Source organism: Leuciscus leuciscus (genome assembly GCF_965113295.1).
Source record: "Leuciscus leuciscus genome assembly, chromosome: 5".
NCBI classification, from domain to species: Eukaryota; Metazoa; Chordata; class Actinopteri; order Cypriniformes; family Leuciscidae; genus Leuciscus; species Leuciscus leuciscus.
The window spans coordinates 44,397,237-44,416,135 of NC_138729.1; the positions used below are offsets into that span (position 1 = coordinate 44,397,237).

The 18,899-nt window shown below is 38.5% G+C and overlaps 1 protein-coding gene across 1 annotated transcript in view; it reads left to right on the forward strand.

Annotated features, from left to right (window-relative positions):
- The first annotated feature begins 8,957 nt into the window (after positions 1–8,957).
- The window catches only part of sema4c (sema domain, immunoglobulin domain (Ig), transmembrane domain (TM) and short cytoplasmic domain, (semaphorin) 4C), a 58,848-nt gene continuing 48,906 nt past the window's right edge, over positions 8,958–18,899 (forward strand). Inside the window, exon 1 of the mRNA XM_082170234.1 lies at positions 8,958–9,445. The gene's annotated coding sequence lies outside the window, so the exon portion shown is untranslated. The remainder of the gene's footprint in view (positions 9,446–18,899) is intronic.

Below are 18,899 nucleotides of genomic sequence, written 5' to 3' on the forward strand. Positions count from 1 at the left end.
CCGAAGAATGAGAAATGGCACATGGTGCGGATTTATGTTTTTATCTGTGAATGACTGACTGCACCCTCGCACAATATTTAACTGCGTCTCTGCATATTCAAATCTAATTAAACATTATCAGATGGAATTAACATGCTGTCATCAATTTGTAATTGTGCAAATGAATTCTAAACACAATCTTCCCCTTTGAGCCTCATAATTCTAGGCTTACTTCTCAGAATCATCCCGGAGCGGCCACCCAGCTGAGTGTTTGTACGTTTATTTAAAAATTCTGCTGCGAAAATGGCTTTAAAGTTAAATGTGCCTTTAAAAAAATGGATGTGCCACTCACGAGAAATCGTGTAGCATGGGCATGTAATTTCCTGCTGGAGCCACAGAGAAGCGTGTAACTCATCTCCTTCCGACGTCTTTTAATGCCTTTCTCAGATGTTAATGAGTTTCGGTACTTTCTGCCAATATTGAAAAATACCACCCACATCTCAAATACATCAGGCCTCTTCCTGCGTACCCGCATGAAAAAATCACTATACACTTCAACCGGTTATGTAATGCCGAGTGACAGCTCGTCATTTTAGGAGACCTGGGTTCCTGTCAGACAGCCAATGTAGCGATAAAAACTCGCAGACGATCGGGGAGATGTATCTGTACACAGCTTCAAACTTCACAATTCCATTCCACTGCGCATAACTTCTTATATGGTTCATCGACGACGCTATAACTGTTAATTGTATAGTCGAAACTTACTGTAGATGGAACATTTCTCTTGTGTTTTATTAATTGCGAGCGCTGATGGAGTGCGAGTCTGGTGTTTTGGTGCATGAATGAGTGATGAACTAATCCAAAATGACACTTCAAAATGCTGCTGCAAAAACAGAGAGTAAATTGGGCACCTGTGAAACGCTACAGAGCCATTCATCAAGATGTCTCGCAGGGTTAATGAGAGAGGGCAGGAAGGAACAAAATAAATAAATAAACCGTTTATTTATCTCCTTGTTACATCTCTTCAAAGATTCGCCTCGTGTGGCAGATGACCTATTCACAGGTGCTGTATGTCAAGATGACAGGAGAGAGTTTCGGTCTGTTAGATCGGCTACACAAAACCATCACAAAGTCGGATGCGGTTCAATATTTCCCTAAAGACTTAAATAACCCTAAAACCTATGGGTGCCATGTGTGACCGACCTGACTAATTTTGTGGACTGACATGAATTGTGGTGTTTATTGACAGAATGCTGTTTTATTGCAGTTTGTACACAGAAAAACAAAAGCCAATTGGATATGTCAACGGAAATGTAATGTCAGCACTATGATTTCCAAAGAATGTGTATTTGGTAAAAGAAATGCGTATACATAAAATGAAGTGCTGACCGTACATTTTTGTTAACAAAATGCTACTGGCTTTTCTTTCTTTTTAATAATAATAAAATAAATTGAAATTATAACTGCATTTTGTTTTGAAATTATGCGTTTTGCACAATGTCGTTACAAAGTTTGGGATCATTTATTAATACTTTTATTCATCAAGGATACATTAAATTGATCAAAAGGGACATTAAAGTCATTTATATTGTTAAACAAAACATTTCTATTTCAAATAAATGCTGTTCTTTTGAACGTTCTATTCATCAAAGAATTCTTAAAAAATGTATCATGGTTTTCACAAAAATAATTAAGCAGCACAAATATTTTTAGCATTGATTATAATAAGGTTTTTTTCTTGAGCAGAAAATCAGCATATTAGAATGATTTCTGAAGTATCATGTAGTATGACTGGAGTAATGATGTCTTGCATCACAGGAATCAATTATTTTTTGAAAATAAATTCAAATACAAAACCATTATTTAAAATTGCAATAATATGATCAGATAAATGCAGCCTTGGTGAGTATAAGATACTTTTTTTCTGAAACAAAACCCAATGTTTTTTAATGGTAATGCATGTTTTGGGGTTTTTCTTTTTTATTTAGATTGGACTGTTCAAGAAGAGACAAGAAAATATTGAAGAGGAGAGAGGGCAATGGGATCAGGACAGAACCAGGAGATGGGATGCTGTTACATCATTTTGCTCAAGAATATGGCTCAGACTGGCCCTCAAAATGTGTAAGATCAAGCAAGTACCAAATACATAGTCTATATTGCTGTCTGATCGACTTAAAAGTTGATGTGTGCTTTTGGATGTTAAAATACTTTGTCCAGGAAACCTGTGTGAAAATAGTCACTATTTCTGCAATTCACTTTGCTGATGCGTATGCCAAAAAATGAGTCGTTTCACCTTTAAGAGCTAAGATTGAGTAGTTCGCCCTTACTTGATCCAAGGACCTCATTAAAGGGTTTCATTGCTCTGACATGATTAGATGCTGTTGGCCGGCGTCTCGCAACTGTAGATGCTTTGCAATCCATCATGTCATTTTTCTGCACTTCTAACATCACAGTGCACAAATACCAACTCACAGGGAAAGATAAAGAGAGGAAGAGAAGCAAGGAAAACCACATATCGGATGTTTTGACATGGCATCATGGGACATTGGTCCTTAGTTTCAGCTTTCACTGGAAAGGGCATCTGTTTCTTTTCAGGTGTTTATAAGGTGTTAACTCAAATGAGAACAAGCTGTTGTTGTGAAAGAGAATCCATCCTCTCACTTCTGTTGTCAATGTTTGAGGTTATTTGAACTCTCTGTTCTGTGAACGCTACAACGCCTTTAGCAAAGATGCTATCATGCTTAATTTTAAATTACCCTTCTGGTTGGCCGTATCTTTAGATGGGATGTGGAGGGAACAGATTTCACTTTCTTGGAAAGCCCTCACAGCACTCTCCGTTCCGAGATTATGGACGACATGGTGCCAGTGCAACTTTGTGCATGAATCTTCAAAAAGTTGGGCAGGGCTCCATATGTGATCTGAAAGATCTGAGCTAGTTTTTGGTGCAGGATGAAAAGTTGCCAGAACATCTCAGGCGGTTCTTTCATATCTGAACTTATTCAAGCATTCAATGAATTCATCACCGCTTTGGCAGCAAGTGCAGTGCCAGACAGAAGGAATTACCACAGCTGTCCAAAGTATCCGTATCCTGTGAAACCTCCCAGCTTTCAGATGATGCATTAGTGATAGCGAAATTCTCTTTGCAACACACTCTTTCTTGCATGCGAAATTAGTGGCTTGGTGATTTCAGCATCGGCCAAAGAGTTGTGTGAATAAGCAAGGCTTAATTAGGCCTGTACATGCTGTGCCAGATACTCGCTGTTTACCTAAACCCGATGACTAAAACAAGTTCTCATCAGCATTCATTCCGTTTGAAAGTGTGTCTCTGCATCAGTATGATGCCAAAAAATCTGCAGCAACCATTCAACATATTAAAGCCACGATAGGATTTTTTAGCTTCCTTATATCCTGCAGTGGTATGCAGTTCTTGATCTTCTTGTTTTCTTCCCAATTTCCATCTAATTCTGCAGCATCCCCCCACCCCAAAACCATATATTCAAGCTTTCTTGCGCTATTTTCTTGTTTTCATTTAATTGCTCTAGATTAGCTTATAGCAACGCTTGCAATAGCTCTGCTATCATCTTCCTGCTGTGCTCTAGTGCAAGTCAATTCCAGGCCTGTCATCCAGAACTGAGCGTGTTGGCTCTCTCCATGAACTGTAGCTGAACCTGGCAGCGTTTCTCTTTCGGCTGCAGGTAAATAGAGTTAGACTACAGACACGGCTAGCCTATCCACATCACTCCTGGGAGTCAGGCTGCAGTGGAAATGCTCTAGTCGCTCTAGATTTATTTAGCTGTTGGGACAAAGTTAAGACTTGAAGTTAAATCTACGCTTTTAAGATCATGTGCGCCCATGATAAATGAAGCATTTGATGAAATGCATGCATTTATGATGAATGCAGCCATATGGGATTTTGGTAGATGCCAATAGATGATAATTAATTGATTTTAGTGTTATGGTCGGGGGAAAAAAAACTATATGAGGTTTATATTATAAATTTAAATAGATTATATATATATATATATATATATATATATATATATATATATATATATATATATATATATATATATATATATATAAGCCTTTATATCGTCAAGAATCTGGAGTGTAATTTAAGTTTTTAGAGGGCAATTGTACACAATTTTGCCGCTTCTTATCTTTCTAGTATGCTGACATTTTATAATCCATCTAGATCTTTGAGATCCGAAAATCAAAATCTTCTCTGTGTTGTCAGAACAAAATACAAACATAAGGGTGACAGAGCGTTTTCCCGTGTCGGACCCAAACTTTGGAATTATCTCCCTCTTTCTGTAAGGTTAGTAAAGTCACTATACCGAAATTTAAGGCCATGTTAAAAGCAAATTTTTTAAAGACTTCCTGGGCATCTTCATGATTGGTGTTTGATCATTACCTTTTCTATATTTTATGCATTTGGGTTTTTTCTTTCTTTCTTTCTTTCTTTCTCTGTACTTCTCTTATTTTTAGTGATTGTGAAGGACTTTGGGCAACAGTTGTAGCATGAAATGTGCTATATAAATAAAAATAAAATGAAATGTACCAGTTTTTTTTTTTTTTTTTTTTTTTTTTTTATCTGAAAAAAAAAAAAAAAATTCTGTTTGTGTGAAGAACATTTTAATCATCTAAATAACCTTTTTTTTCACTTTAAAGAACTTGGAGAACACTATAAAGAACACTGTAAAGTTCAATAGAAAGGTTCCATGGAAGTTAAAGGTTCTTTATAGAACCATTGATGCCAATATAGAACCTTTATTTTTAAAAGTGTAATAATAATAATAATTTTAAGTGGGATGACATTATTTGAAAACATATTTTTACTAAATTATATTGATCAGCTGATGCATTAAACCCTTGATTAGATATATTGAATACTGTTCATTACAAAATTTTATTTAAGTTTAAATTAGGTTTAAATTGTTCTATTGTAATACAGTTTTTTTTTTTTTTTTTTTTTTTTTGATACAGTTACCCCCAACATGATAGCAAGATACAATTTGATCTGATTTGACCTAAAAAGAAAGAAATGTGTACAGAAATGCTTTTAAATGTATCTACAAATCTTTTTTATTTAACAATTTTAGAAAAAAAGCTGCTTTTCCACCGATGGGCCAAACGGTTTCTAACAACGGTGAGGAACGGGTCCAGTTGTCCACTTGAACCTGGTTTTGGCACGGCACGTTTATAAACCATTCTCGGCCCAGAATGCGTGTAGTGACGTCACAACTCTGTCACTTGTCTGTTGCCTGGCTACCAGTTTCTCTGTAGTTGGGAGCTCTGTAATCGAATGCTTATCAGTATATTAGATCTGTGCTTTTGTGTCTTAAAGTGACAACAGCCTAATAAACCTGATGCTGTCTAATAACATTTAATGTTAATCAAGCAACAAAATAAAAAGAGAGAATCGTTTACTGCTCTTCACTGAATAACTTTAGTAACTTAAAGAATCAATGTAATATATAATTTATTTAATTCATACAGTGAAGACTATACACAGTTTTATTTTTATTCAATTTCTGTATTTTATCTTTTTTTCTATTGTATTTATCCCATTGTTTGTCATTTTATTTTTTATGGTATTACTGACTATTTTAACTCACTGTTGGTTGACAATGAAACTGCTCTGAAAGAACATATTAAGGGGTTCAGGTCATTTTAGGGTTTTTATGAATGCATTGACAGGAGCCCCCTTACAAAGTTTTGCTTAGAGCCCCCAGGACCAGCACTGGGCCCGACGGTAGAAAAGCGGCTAAAGAAGCGATCATAATCTTTTTTTCTCTTTCTCTCTCTAAAGCAGAGAGAGAACTTTAATGTAGTGAGCATCACTCTATCTTATTTGTGATTAAAGACATTTAGTGCATTACTATTGCCCAAATGTCAACAATATACAGTATTGTGCATCGCAAGGTTCTTCACTGATTCACAGTTCTGAGTACTGTCTTCTCATATGTACATTTCTCTGCGTTCACCTAAAGAATGAGTAAATCTAACCTTGTTAGTGAAGTTGTGTGGTCATATACTGTATTTTCACTATCATGACTGTGCATGCTTTCAGCACTGTAGTTTGGGCTTAAATTAGAACATATGAGCAGTAGTAAGATATATATATATAGTTGTAGCTTTGGGGATGGGACCTCTGCACCCCGTCCTAATGAGTGTACACCTTACCTCTTTGTCCTGGCCTAGTTTCCACATTTGTCTGCTTCCTGTGCTATATTCCAAGCTGTGCTTGTTCCACATGACTAATACAACCTTGCTGAAGCAAGAACTGTGAATAGATACAAAGTCGGCTCTCACTCAAAAAGTGATTCTGCATTTCAGTAGAGTGCTGAAAGGTTTTTTTTTTTTTTTACTCAAAAGGCAGCATCTCCTCAAGATTCAGCTTGTATCAATAAGACTCACCCTTGTCCATATCTTGATCTGAATTGAGAATAACCCCTGATAATCCTTCCATCAAGGGCAGAACCTTCACAAAAATAAAGCCAGGTATAAGGTTTGCATGTAAATCCTTTGCAGTGATGCAAGCGACAGGGTTGTTTCACTATGTATTGATTAATGCTATTTATTTAATGATATTCCATAAGAAGCATTTAACATTGCAGCACTAAGAAGGCAAAGGGTAATTGCAATCAAACATCTGCGTTTTGCATTCAGTTTATTTACAATATCTAAGAAATGGCATTAATTGTGGTCAGAGGAACAACTTTATGGTCATAGCAGCAGTGTTTGTTACTGGTACGCCGTGTCTTATCAACATAAATATTCCCAGCAGATAATCTATTGAAACATCTCACGATGCAGAAATACAAATCAAAACCTTTTTCTCATATAAAATTAACCTTTATAGGTTCTCCACATACCGTGGCAATTGTACATTTCACCATGTGACTTGGCATTGATAGAGATTGTTTTTGTTATAATATGAAGGGTTTTTTCTGTGTGGTCTCCTGGGTCCCGCTGTGCCGGTGTCCATTATCCATTAGATTCGCCTCCCAGAGTAAATCCTCATCCAAACAGATTCTAAATGATATCTATGCCTCCTCCGTTCCCAGCACCTGCACTCAAGGCTTTTATTCGTGAATCTGAGGGGCCTCTGGGGCAGGACGCTTTTATTTAAGTAGACTCAGAACTCAGAAATATAATGAAGATTTCCATTATGATTACACTAGAGGAAGCACTGCCCATAATTGAGTGTCTCAACTGCAGTTATACACATTTAGTTTGTGAGGTATAAAAGGCTTCGTCTACTCATGTGAAGTCAGTCCAAATGTTCTAGAAAGACCCCTCCTCATTCAGATCTGCTGCAGTCCCTTGACTATCATGCAGGGTCCACTAGTACAGTTTTGGTTATGTGCTTTTCTAAAGAAATATAGAAAAGAGACACACAAGGCTGAGAGACATTTGAAACCGCTTTTCTTTCAGTGCGATGTCTAGATTCACATAATTTAGGTTAATCTTTTGGAGATATTTTCTTTGGCTTTGGCAAAGGCAAGATGCTTATCTCTAAGTATAGTGTATATTACGTGGGAGATTTATTAAAGTGTTAAAATGCAGGCCATAATCCATTGAATCTACTAAAATGAGAATATACTGGATTATCCTAGGGCTGTTGTTTTGCTTCCTGTTGCTGCATCTCTAATGTTTTAAACATAACCCCAGACATGCATATCTATCTATCTATCTATCTATCTATCTATCTATCTATCTATCTATCTATCTATCTATCTATCTATCTATCTATCTATCTATCTATCTATCTATCTATCTGTCTGTCTGTCTGTCTGTCTGTCTGTCTGTCTGTCTGTCTGTCTGTCTGTCGGTCTGTCTGTCTGTCTATCTATATCTGTCTGTCTATCTGTCTGTCTGTCTGTCTGTCTGTCTATCTATATCTGTCTGTCTGTCTGTCTATCTGTCTGTCTGTCTGTCTATCTATATCTGTCTGTCTGTCTGTCTATCTGTCTGTCTGTCTATCTATATCTGTCTATCTATCTGTCTGTCTATCTGTCTGTCTGTCTGTCTGTCTGTCTATCTATATCTGTCTATCTATCTGTCTGTCTGTCTGTCTGTCTATCTGTCTGTCTATCTATCTATATCTGTCTATCTATCTGTCTGTCTGTCTGTCTGTCTGTCTATCTATATCTGTCTATCTATCTGTCTGTCTGTCTGTCTGTCTGTCTATATCTGTCTGTCTGTCTGTCTGTCTGTCTATCTATCTACCTATCTATCTATCTATCTATCTATCTATCTATCTATCTATCTATCTATCTATCTATATGTCTGCCTGTCTATCTATCTATCTATCTATCTATCTATCTATCCGTCCATCCGTCCATATTTTAATTCATAACTGTATTTACATCAAACTATATATTGAACCATATAATTTAAACTGATATAAAAAAGAATAGCAAATTTAATATTATTATTATAGAATATTACCATTATGTGAAGCACAATTACATTTATGTAAATTTTTCCATAACTTTAAACATTGTATTGTAAGATTTCATGTTTTATCATGTTAAATCGAATATTTTCACTGTAATGGTAAGGTAACTTAAGTCAAGATTTTGCTGTAGCATTTAGAAATATATATTTATTTATTTAAAAAAAAAATTGTTAACATTTATAGCAGTTTTACTGTGCATCTCTGTTTCTGGTTAAAAGGAGTTTGTATTACAGTACTCATGTTACAATATAAATAAGTACTTATGTATAGGCCTACTTAATTCGTATTTTTTACATTTACTATATAACAGCTTGTATGATAGGTAACTGTAATGTGCTAGAAAAAGTCATTAAAATAATGTAGTAGGCAACAGCACAGAAGCCCATTAGAGAATGACAAATACTTCACTTCGCCTGATTATGATGATATTCCGGGCCCGTTCCCGTACAGGACAGGGCGATTGGGGCGGAGACCTGTTTGTACTGCTTTTGTGAGCCACCGGTCCGCCTCATCGCTTTCCCGATACCCATCAGGAGGCAGTATATCCTCCAGTGCAGTGTGCGTGTGTGTGTGTGTGTGAGTGTGTGTGTGGCGTATTGGAGCTGCGCTTCCCATCCGCTACCTTTGTCTCTCTCACAGAGCTTCACTTTAGCAGGGCGCGGGGTTTAAGTTGCTGAGACGGAGGGGAACCGCTTTGAAGAAGTGGATCTGGACGGGTTTAATACACCCTCCCTCTCTAGAACTACTACAAAGGGAGTGAACGGAGAGAGTTGCGCTGCGTAAACCGACACCGACCATCGCGCCGCTCGCTCGCTCCTCTAGACGTCAAGAAAGCAAGCATGCGGGAAAACACAAGGAGCTGAGTCTTTCTTTGGGAAATGTGGATTTTGTTGGGCTCGTTTTGAAATGCTGGTTCTCTGAGACCAAGCGCTGTGTGCGTTTTCATGCGTTTTTGGACGCGTTGACAGTCCGTGAGCGTTACGCACTGACTCGCCAGAGGTAAGTTTGACGCCTCCAATACAAATACAACTGGATTATTGCAGTGTTCTATTATTGCAGCGATCCGTTCTGTTATAAATTGACGTCACAACGTCACGTAATTAGTGCTTTTTGTAAATGTCGTTTATTGTTAAAAGTGATGGGGGTGGAAAGGATATTTGATACCGTCATTAAGTCAGCCAGTCGTTCAGTCGGCGGAGCTCCAACTGTTGCCATATTGTTTAGATAAGTTTTAAATCCTAACTAAAGATGATTGTAATACATGTAGATGTCAGTTTGTGTCACTTTGGCGAAAACGCAGTGCGGTTTTGATTGGACACGCATTTCAACGTAAAAACAACTAAGATACTAACATCTTTATGTGCCAGATTTAAGTGAGTGAACAAACGCTGATTGTTTTTTGCATATGTGATGGGATTGTATATATTTAAAGCCCAAAATCAGCACTTTTTTCTTAATGCAATTACAATGTTCCTGCCACGTTCACAGCACAATAAAACGCTTCTTTCTGAGGTTGATCATTATTTAGTGACAGGTTTAAGCGATGATGGTATTTTCTGGAAATTATATATAGCCTAAAAGTGTTGTTGGATATTGACCACCACCAGCTGTGACACATCTTACAAAGTGCGTTTTCCTTCATTTCAAATACTGGTCGTCTATAATGAAATAAGTGCGCGCTGCATACTGGAGATTACAGTAATTACATCATGAAGTGGACACTGGTGTTTTCATATGGCTGGGTGCTCATTCAGGCAAAGAAATGGTCAAAGAGTTAAACAAAAAATAAGAAATACTGTCATTATTTACTCATTTATGTCGCTCCAAGAACTTATGACTTTCTTTCCACTATGGAACACAAAGGAGACATTTTGGTGAAACACTGGTTTTCCATGCATTGGCAAATTTGGCAATAAAACGTGACTGAAGATGTCAAGTCTAAAATAAGATGTAAAATCGCCATAAAAGTTGTGCACATCCCAAGTCTTCCGAAGATTTACAGTAGCAGTCGTGTGAGTTGACGCAGAAATGTAAGTCATTATTCAGTGATCTTCCCCTCTATTGAGCTGTTAACAGCAAGTTGATCACTTGAACTCCAGAATCAGATCCGTCTGATTTGTAAACAAATCATTTAGATCAACTTTGTAAATGGAATTAAACATTTTTTCTGACTACAATAAATTATTTATTCATGAATCTGACATAGGTAGTTCCCTTGTGTACTCTTGATGGTGAGTTAATGATTACAGAATATTCTTTTTGTTTTTGGGTGAACAATACCTTTTCAATTATTTTTCAGGGAGAAGTGTGTTTGTGTGTGCGCAAATTTTGTGAGGGGTCCTCTTATGAGGTTCAAATGATCATGTCTTAAAGGAATAGTTCACCCAAAAATGTACTCACCCTCATGTTGTTCCAAACCAAACCTGTATGACATTTGTACCTGCAAAACACAAACAAAGATATTTTGAAGAATGTTGGTAACAAAACCGTTTTGACCAAAAAGTCATACAGGTTTGGAATGACATGAGGGTGAGTAAATGATAGAATTTTCATTTTTGGGTGGACCCCCCCCCCCCAAAAGATTTCAATGACAAAAGGTGTCTACAGGTTGAGAGCAATGGATGTCAATGGGATTTTATAGATTGTGGTTTTGTATATGTGAAATAGTGAGGTCAGTGTGTATCATCACATCCAAGAACAATTGATTGTTTATTATAATGATTCATACAGTGCAAGCAGAGGATACTGGAAGCCTCGAACAAAGCTCTTTATTATTGTGACGTAGGGCTGTCATACGCTCTCGTCATTGTCTGTTAATGAACAGTGGAAGCAGAGGAGAGCAGTAACTGTATAAATGTGCTCCATTCATGTTTGTTTCCAGCCTGTCCTGGACAGTGTTCCGGCATTAAATGCAACTGGCAGGGAATAGCTTGCTGGGGGCCCATACACTGTCACCCCTTCAGCCCAGATGTTCCTCAAATCCATTGAGAGTCAAATTGGGCTCCTGGAGGGAAGATCTTCTCATTGTTGTGCCACAATAGACTCGCATCCTTCCTTAGTCAATAGTACCTAAAACTGAATCACACACACACACACACACACACACACACACACACACACACACACACACACACACATTGACATGAGGGATTCACAAGGACAGGAAAAGCTATAGTATTCTGATCATCCAGTTTGGAATCTGGAATGTTGAATTCCAACTCCTAAAATTCAGACTTTGATCTCCGACTCTTTAAAGAAAGGTCAGTTAATGTAAAAATGTTCTTCATGGAGTAACATCTAAATTAACCGGTTTGATCCAGTTCAAAGAAATTATTTATAATGACTGAATAATAGCGGTTACTCAAATGTAAGAATTTTAAAGGCTCAGATCAGGTAGAAATAGTCTTATTTTTTTTTAGCTGCATGTTCACGTTTACAGTGTATTTAAAAAAAGAAAAAAGAAAGAAAAAAGTGCTATCCTTGAGCTTAAAAAGCTGTTTGACTAGATCCAAACCACAATTTGACCTTTTATGCAACTGTAAAGATGCATTCATGGTAAAATGCCAGGAATAAACCATCCATATTAATTGGATCATCACAAACGCGGTCACAACTCTCAGTTGAAGTGCATCAAAAACGCATTATAATGTCAACAACATGCAGATTGCACAGAGCCATCACAAGTACCTGTATGGAATTCAAAAGCCTCCTTTCTAAGTCGTCCTGTGTGCTTGCTATCTGCCCCTGCAGGAACTCATATCACATGAATGAATTATTGGATTACATCCCTGACATCATGAAACAAATGTTCTGGCCTTGGGTCTTGTTATAATAGTGTGGTTTTGCGGACACTGTTGTTCAATTAGCGCATGCAGCGCACCGTCATAACCAACGTGACTGTGTCCCTAAACCACCTCTACGCCGAATGAATAGAAATCAATTGGCAAGCACGAAACCTCGCCTTGCGTGACACCTTCCGTCCTCTGGCTTATTGTGAAGTGTGTTCCCTATATAAGCCCGTACAAGGGTCATTTGTCCCCCTCTCTCTGCTGGGAGTTCATGTGTGGTGGTCGTGCGTATTGACGGCGACCCCTTCGACTAGAACCCTCATTATTCTCAATCAGTGTGCGCTCCTATATGCCATTTCCTCTCTGCCTCTAGTTAGTCTCTCTGTTTTCTGGCCTTCACCTGTATTTGTAATGAGTGCAATGGTACTCTTGGAGTCTCAGGAGTGATGTGTAAAAGTGGAGAGAGGTCATGCATTCAAGGCGAGTCCGTGATCCTGAGTGGACGCAGGCGGATGGTGAGACGGGAGAGTGAAAACAGCAGGGGCTGGGGATGGACATGTGTGATGTTTAGATAAGAGGATGGGGAAGAGTGTTTTAAGAGCAGCACTGCAAATATAGAAGAAATTGCGTGTGTTTGGATGGAAGGGCCGCTTGTGTGCATTTGTGTTAAGGGTAGTGCATTTGTCCACCATCCCCCAGTGTGTTTACACATTGGAATGATGGTTGTGTGTGTGTGTGTGTGTGTGTGTGTGTGTGTGTGTGTGTGTGTGTGTGTGTGTGTGTGTGTGTGTGTGTGTGTGTGTGTGTGTGTGTGTGTGTGTGTGTGTGTGTGTGTGTGTGTGTGTGTGTGTGTGTGTGTGTGTGTGTGTGTGTGCGCAGCTGTGGGCCAGAGGTGGAGATACACATCCGCACAGAGCTGTGAAAGTGATTGACTGTTTTAGAAAAGTCAAGTTTCGATAGACAAACATTTGAACATTTGTCATCATTTACTCTCTTGTGTCATTCTATACCGCTGTAACTTTCTTTCTTCTGCAAGCCAGTGTTATTTTAGTATTATACCTCACCGGCCCGTGAATTCCGTTTTCGGTAGCGTTCCTTCACCTCGTTTTTCCTTCTTCCACCCATGGGCTCGTTTTCCTGGTGCTGAGATGGATCCATCAGGCCAGTTGTGCGTGTCTTTTATGAGCTGCATATGGAGGCCGCGCAGAGGGGAAAGGTGGAGAGCGTAGGCCCTCTCGTTTGCTAGCAAATGACCAGTATCGACCATCTGCTATTTTAGTGTCCTTCCCCACAGGCTCTTCTAGTGATTTTTTCAAGCTGTGCATTTGTTGTATATGCATGAGAGTGACTGTATGCGTTTGTGTTTGCAGGGCTTTTCTTCCAATCCATCCTAAAATTAGGGTCGTATTTTAGTTTTTCGCCATTCAAAGCCTGGCAGCCACAGGTAGGAGCTGAACTGCATTAAAACAACCGGTCAATGGTTTCCTTTAGTGTGAGCCAGTTCCAAATGTCCTTTTGGAAATTGTGTTTATAGAAATGTAATTTAGAGGCGCAATCACATGTCTGTGCTTTTGCTTTGAGCAAGTGCAGCTTTTCTCCTCCCTCGCTGCTCTTTTCTGTCTCTCGCTCTCTTCTACTCGTGCGTTCCTAACAGATGTTTGCCCTAATGCATCTAGGGCTCAGGTTGTTTACTGAGCTTACATCTGGTTTGGGTGCTTCATATCCCCCTTTGCCTGGAATTAATGGGTGTTTTTTCTCCCCAAAAGCCAAATGTATTTGCTTAAGTGTATTTTTGCACACAATGGAGTTGGAACGGTGAAATCTCTGGTCTCAGAGAGTATTTGGTACTCAGTTCAGTTCAGGTTGTAATGTGAAAATTGCAGTATTTTAAACACATCTGAACAAATAAGCAGTTGGAGGCTGTTCAGCCTTTACAGTTCATATTATTAGTGGTGCTAGAATTCAGACAACCCTTAAGCCTAGGCATTAAACTGAAGTACATGACGCGTCCCACACCATTTGTGTTTAGGGCTGCACGATTAATGATAATAAATCAGAAATTGCGCTATGACTTAGTGCGATTATCAAATTGCGAAGACTGATTTAATTACATAAATAAATGCACTTCGTGTTTCAGAGTGAAGCTTATTACCCGCCGGTGTTTGCAGCGTCTCAGAGCGGATCAGTTCACAGTAAATACTGCTGGACAAGAAGCTCTGCGTTTGCTCAGAAGCTAGTTATTTTAGTTTATAAAGCTTTAAATATGGATATTTTTCTTACAAAAACCCATTGCTTTGCTTCAGAAGGCCTTTATTAACCCCTTGAAGTCTACTTGGAGATAACTTTTATGATGGATGGATGCACTTTTGTGGACTTCAAAATCAGGAGTGCCATTCACTACCATTATAAAGCTTGGAAGAGCAACGATATTTTTTAATATAACTCTGATTGTGTTTGTCTGAAAGAAGATAGTCATATACTCATAGGATGGCTTGAGGGTGAGTGAATCATGGGATAATTTTCATTTTTGGGTGAACCATTCCTTTAAGGGCTCCCAGCAAGTTTTATGGTTTAACGTTTGAAAATTAAGACATTTGAAACAGCCTTAAATATTGATATATTATTATTATTATATTTTTATTATTATTATGTATTTTTTTTACAGTGAAATATATCTATGGTAATATTTATTTTGTTTTTATTTAGTAATAATGATATTGGTAATAATAATGCTAACATTAGTATTAGTATTATTTTATAGCCATATTGATATGTAAATTGTAATTATTATAAAACATTTAAAATAAATGATACAATTATAGACGTATTGTGCAGCCCTACAAACAAGCACAACAAAACTGGATTTTTTTTTATCGCATTTAAATCGCAATCACAATTTTTATCAGAAAAATCACAGTTTTATTTTTTTCTCTGAATTGTGCAGCCCTAACAGACATGAATGATGTGTCTTGTTGAGATGTGCAGTACTTTTTATTTAACCTTGTGTCATTCTGTTACATATCAGTGCTTTTTGTCCATAAAGTGAGTGGGATCCAATGTTGTTTCCAATGTTGTTTCGTTTTAAGTAGTTAGATTCTACATTGTTTTTTTGTTTGTTTTTTTGTTAGAAACCACTTAGCAACACCCTAGCAATCTTTGCAATTGCATAGCAATGCCCTTTCAACCATGCACAACAGTGCAGGCGTGTTGCAGTGTAACAACATGTTCCGATGTTCTTCAGAAAATGTAGCAATCTAACTCATTTTGGGTTTGTTTTGCCCTTTAACATAATTCTTTCCCGTGTGACTTGAAGATTGAACTGTTAGCAGCAGGAAACACCAGAGGAACAAACAGTCAAGCACACCAGCATTCACACACAATAAAAGTGGCTGTGTGTTGCCATTGGGGCAGAAACAGCTCCACAGCTGGGCTCGGCCCCCTTTCCTTAACCCTCCCCCCTTCCCTCGGGAAATACGTCCACAAAAATCTCCCCGCACAGGCCCGGACCACCCCAACACCTCTGCCTCCTGGTGTAAGGCGGGTTCCTCTTGCCCGTTTCTACAGCTTGATCCCCAAAGCAGATCTCCCCCCAGATGTGCAAGACCCACAGGATGGAGTAACAATAGCGAGGCTGTTGGACCATTAGACCCTGGTGAGGCAGTGTGTGCGAGCGCTTAGCCCTTCACCCTCCCCCATCTTCTGCAGGACGACCTTTAACCCTGGTTCGCTACATGCTGCACACCTCCTGCTGCGCCTCTCACACGCAGTCACACTAGCTCTGTCACTCAGAGAGAGAGACTAATGCAGATAGAGACAGCGTGCTGATATAAAATAGCAAGAAAGAGAGAGATCAAATGCAAATGCTACTGGGGGAGGATAGATAAGCATCTGCAATATTCATATTTGAGCTGCACACCCTCAGAAACCACTGTGATCATCATATTCAATGTTGTCTGTGCAATAGAGTATTCTTAAAGCAATAGTTCAGCCAGAAATTAACAAAATCTGTCATTATTTATTCACCCTCATGTTGTTCCAAACCTGTATGACTTTATTTCTTCCATGGAACGGGATACTTTTATGGTGCTTTTTGTCATTTCGATGTTTGACAGCCCCAGTCCTTATTCATAAAGTCATGTGTTTTGTTTGGAATGACATGAGGATGAGTAAATAATGACAGAATAAAAAATTTGGGATGAACTCTATTCCTTTATTCTTGTAATGTTCATTCTGTCTTTGTTCGATGCTTTTTTATTTTTATTTTTTTGTTTTATTTAAATTATATTTAAATTATATTTTATTTTTGTACTTTAAATGGAAACTGAGAAAGAGAGAGAATTTCTTTCCAGAAGAGGCGAAAGAGAGAGGAAGATAGAGGAGCAAAGCATGGGAGCGCCCATAAACTCAGGACCTGAGAAACAGAGATAACGGCAAACCAGCAGACAGCAAATACAGCATCAATCTCCTCAGTCACTCCTTCTCTTTCTGCTCCTCTCTCCATCTCTTTTCCCTCCAGTGAGTCTTTTTTCCCTTGGATCCTCATGCCGAGTGCTCCTGTGTGTTTGTAATAGACCCTTTCCACGTGCTGCCTGCTCCTTCTCTCTTTTCCTTTGCCTCTCTCTCTCTCTCTCTCTCTCTCTCACCTCTCCAGCACACATGGAACAGTTTATCTAGGAGCTTATTTTTTGCGCCTATTAAGCAAAGTTCCTTCTCAGACACACACAAAAAAGGCAGCCATAGAGAGAAAAACTTTTTGTATTATGATTGTATAGCAGCACTTCGAGAAAGGCGGAGAAAGAGAGAGAGAGAGAGAGAGAGAAAACACCCCCTGGTAAGCCATGGCTCTACCACGCATGAGAAAATCAATAAAGCATCTCTTAAAAAGAGGTTGACGGATAATGGAGAAAGACGGGTGGGAGAAACAGACCAGGTCCCCTGGATACCTTTCTGCCCTTTCTCTTTTCTCTTCATCCCACAAATACACCATCCACGCTGTGAAAGAGCAACACAGTTGTATCGCTGCCATAATTTTTTCACAAATGCGTGTTTGTGGCGTAGGCTGTCTTGTCAATTGCAATGGGACCAATATAGTTGTCGTGTCACATCATTACAAGCAGTGTCAAGAACATCTGTAATTTCTGGAGATAGCAGTCCGATAGCATTCCTATTCTTCTCAATGGCAGTTGCTCAGCTGGTATGTAGCCAAAGTCGTAAACTTGGCATATACATGCAGGATGTCTATATGATGCTGTCTACCAGATTTTGTTAGAATTGAACAGAGGGTGGTGCTCTAATGTGCAAATGTACATTTATTTGTATATGTTTCTGGAACTTATGGACCAGAATGTAGATCTTTCATCAGAATTCGTGAGCGTGTCTACATCTAGATTCAGTTTCACACTCCTTCTTGGCCATTTGACTGATTTTGACACTTGAAATTTGGTATAGAATCAGAATCAGAAAGAGCTTTATTGCCAAGTATGCTTGCGCATACGAGGAATTTGTCTTGGTGACAGTAGCTTCCAGTACACATACAATATGTGGCTACTGTCGGTAAACGAGGTAAACGAGGCTACGTCGACTACAAGCAGACCTGGTAAAATATGTATCAAAAGAATTTTGATTTGTTAAATCATTTCTATGAACCAGTACGTTTTTGGGGCATGACTATTTGACCAGGGCTGCATTTCCAAGAAGCATCGCAAACCTATTCTTAAGACTGTATCTGATTTTTTTGAGCATTCATTATTGCATTATTTAAGGTAGAGTAGGCAATTTTCGGTGCGGCTAGGAATAACAAGCTAGCTTTGAAAGCATGAGATCCTCCCTCCCTTCAGAGCGTCTCCAAAGCCACGCCTCCTTCAAAACACATGAACGCACACAGCAGAGTTTGCAAAGCGTCACTAGACGAGAGACGGCGTTAAACTACCGCATGTCTCAAAGCACATAACATCACAATAATGATGAACATAAACAACTTAAAGAGCACTTACCTGTATCACCTGACTGCTGCAGATTAGGCGTTGATAGTGTTGCCATTGAAACGCATAAAATTGAGTCACAAACCGAGTATATAGCGTCAAAGGTTTCCATCTATTTCAGATTGCATTTGGACCAAATGCAATGAGTGGACATTTTATGGTCCTATGCCTTCCACAGACAGTATATACTGTGTACAGTATACATATAAATACATGTAGCAATTGCTATCAGGATGTGAAGAGACTTTCACCCAGCATATAACAAAAAATGTTTCTGGAACAAATCCCCTAACTTGCTTTTAAGTATGCATGCTAATTTTCTCTATCTTTACATTTAGATACTTTTTCCGTCATCTAACATTATTGTTACATGTTGTCGAAATTTCCTTGTGGCATTTAAAAGGATTGATTTTAGTTTTTAGTGCTTTATTTTTTATTTCAACCAACCCTTGCTTGCTATATAGTCTACTTTGTTGATTATAAAAGGTGCGGTCTAGTTTTGTTGGATTGCACTGCTTGCTTGCAGTATGGACTGCATTGTTGATTATAATGCAATGTAGTTTAAACCACTCATTATGATTTGACTAATGTGATCAAGTTCTGTTGCATCGCATCGTGCGACAAGCTGAAAGAGAGCGCTACGGCAACACAGCGTGACATTACCACTCTCTCTCTCTCGCTCTC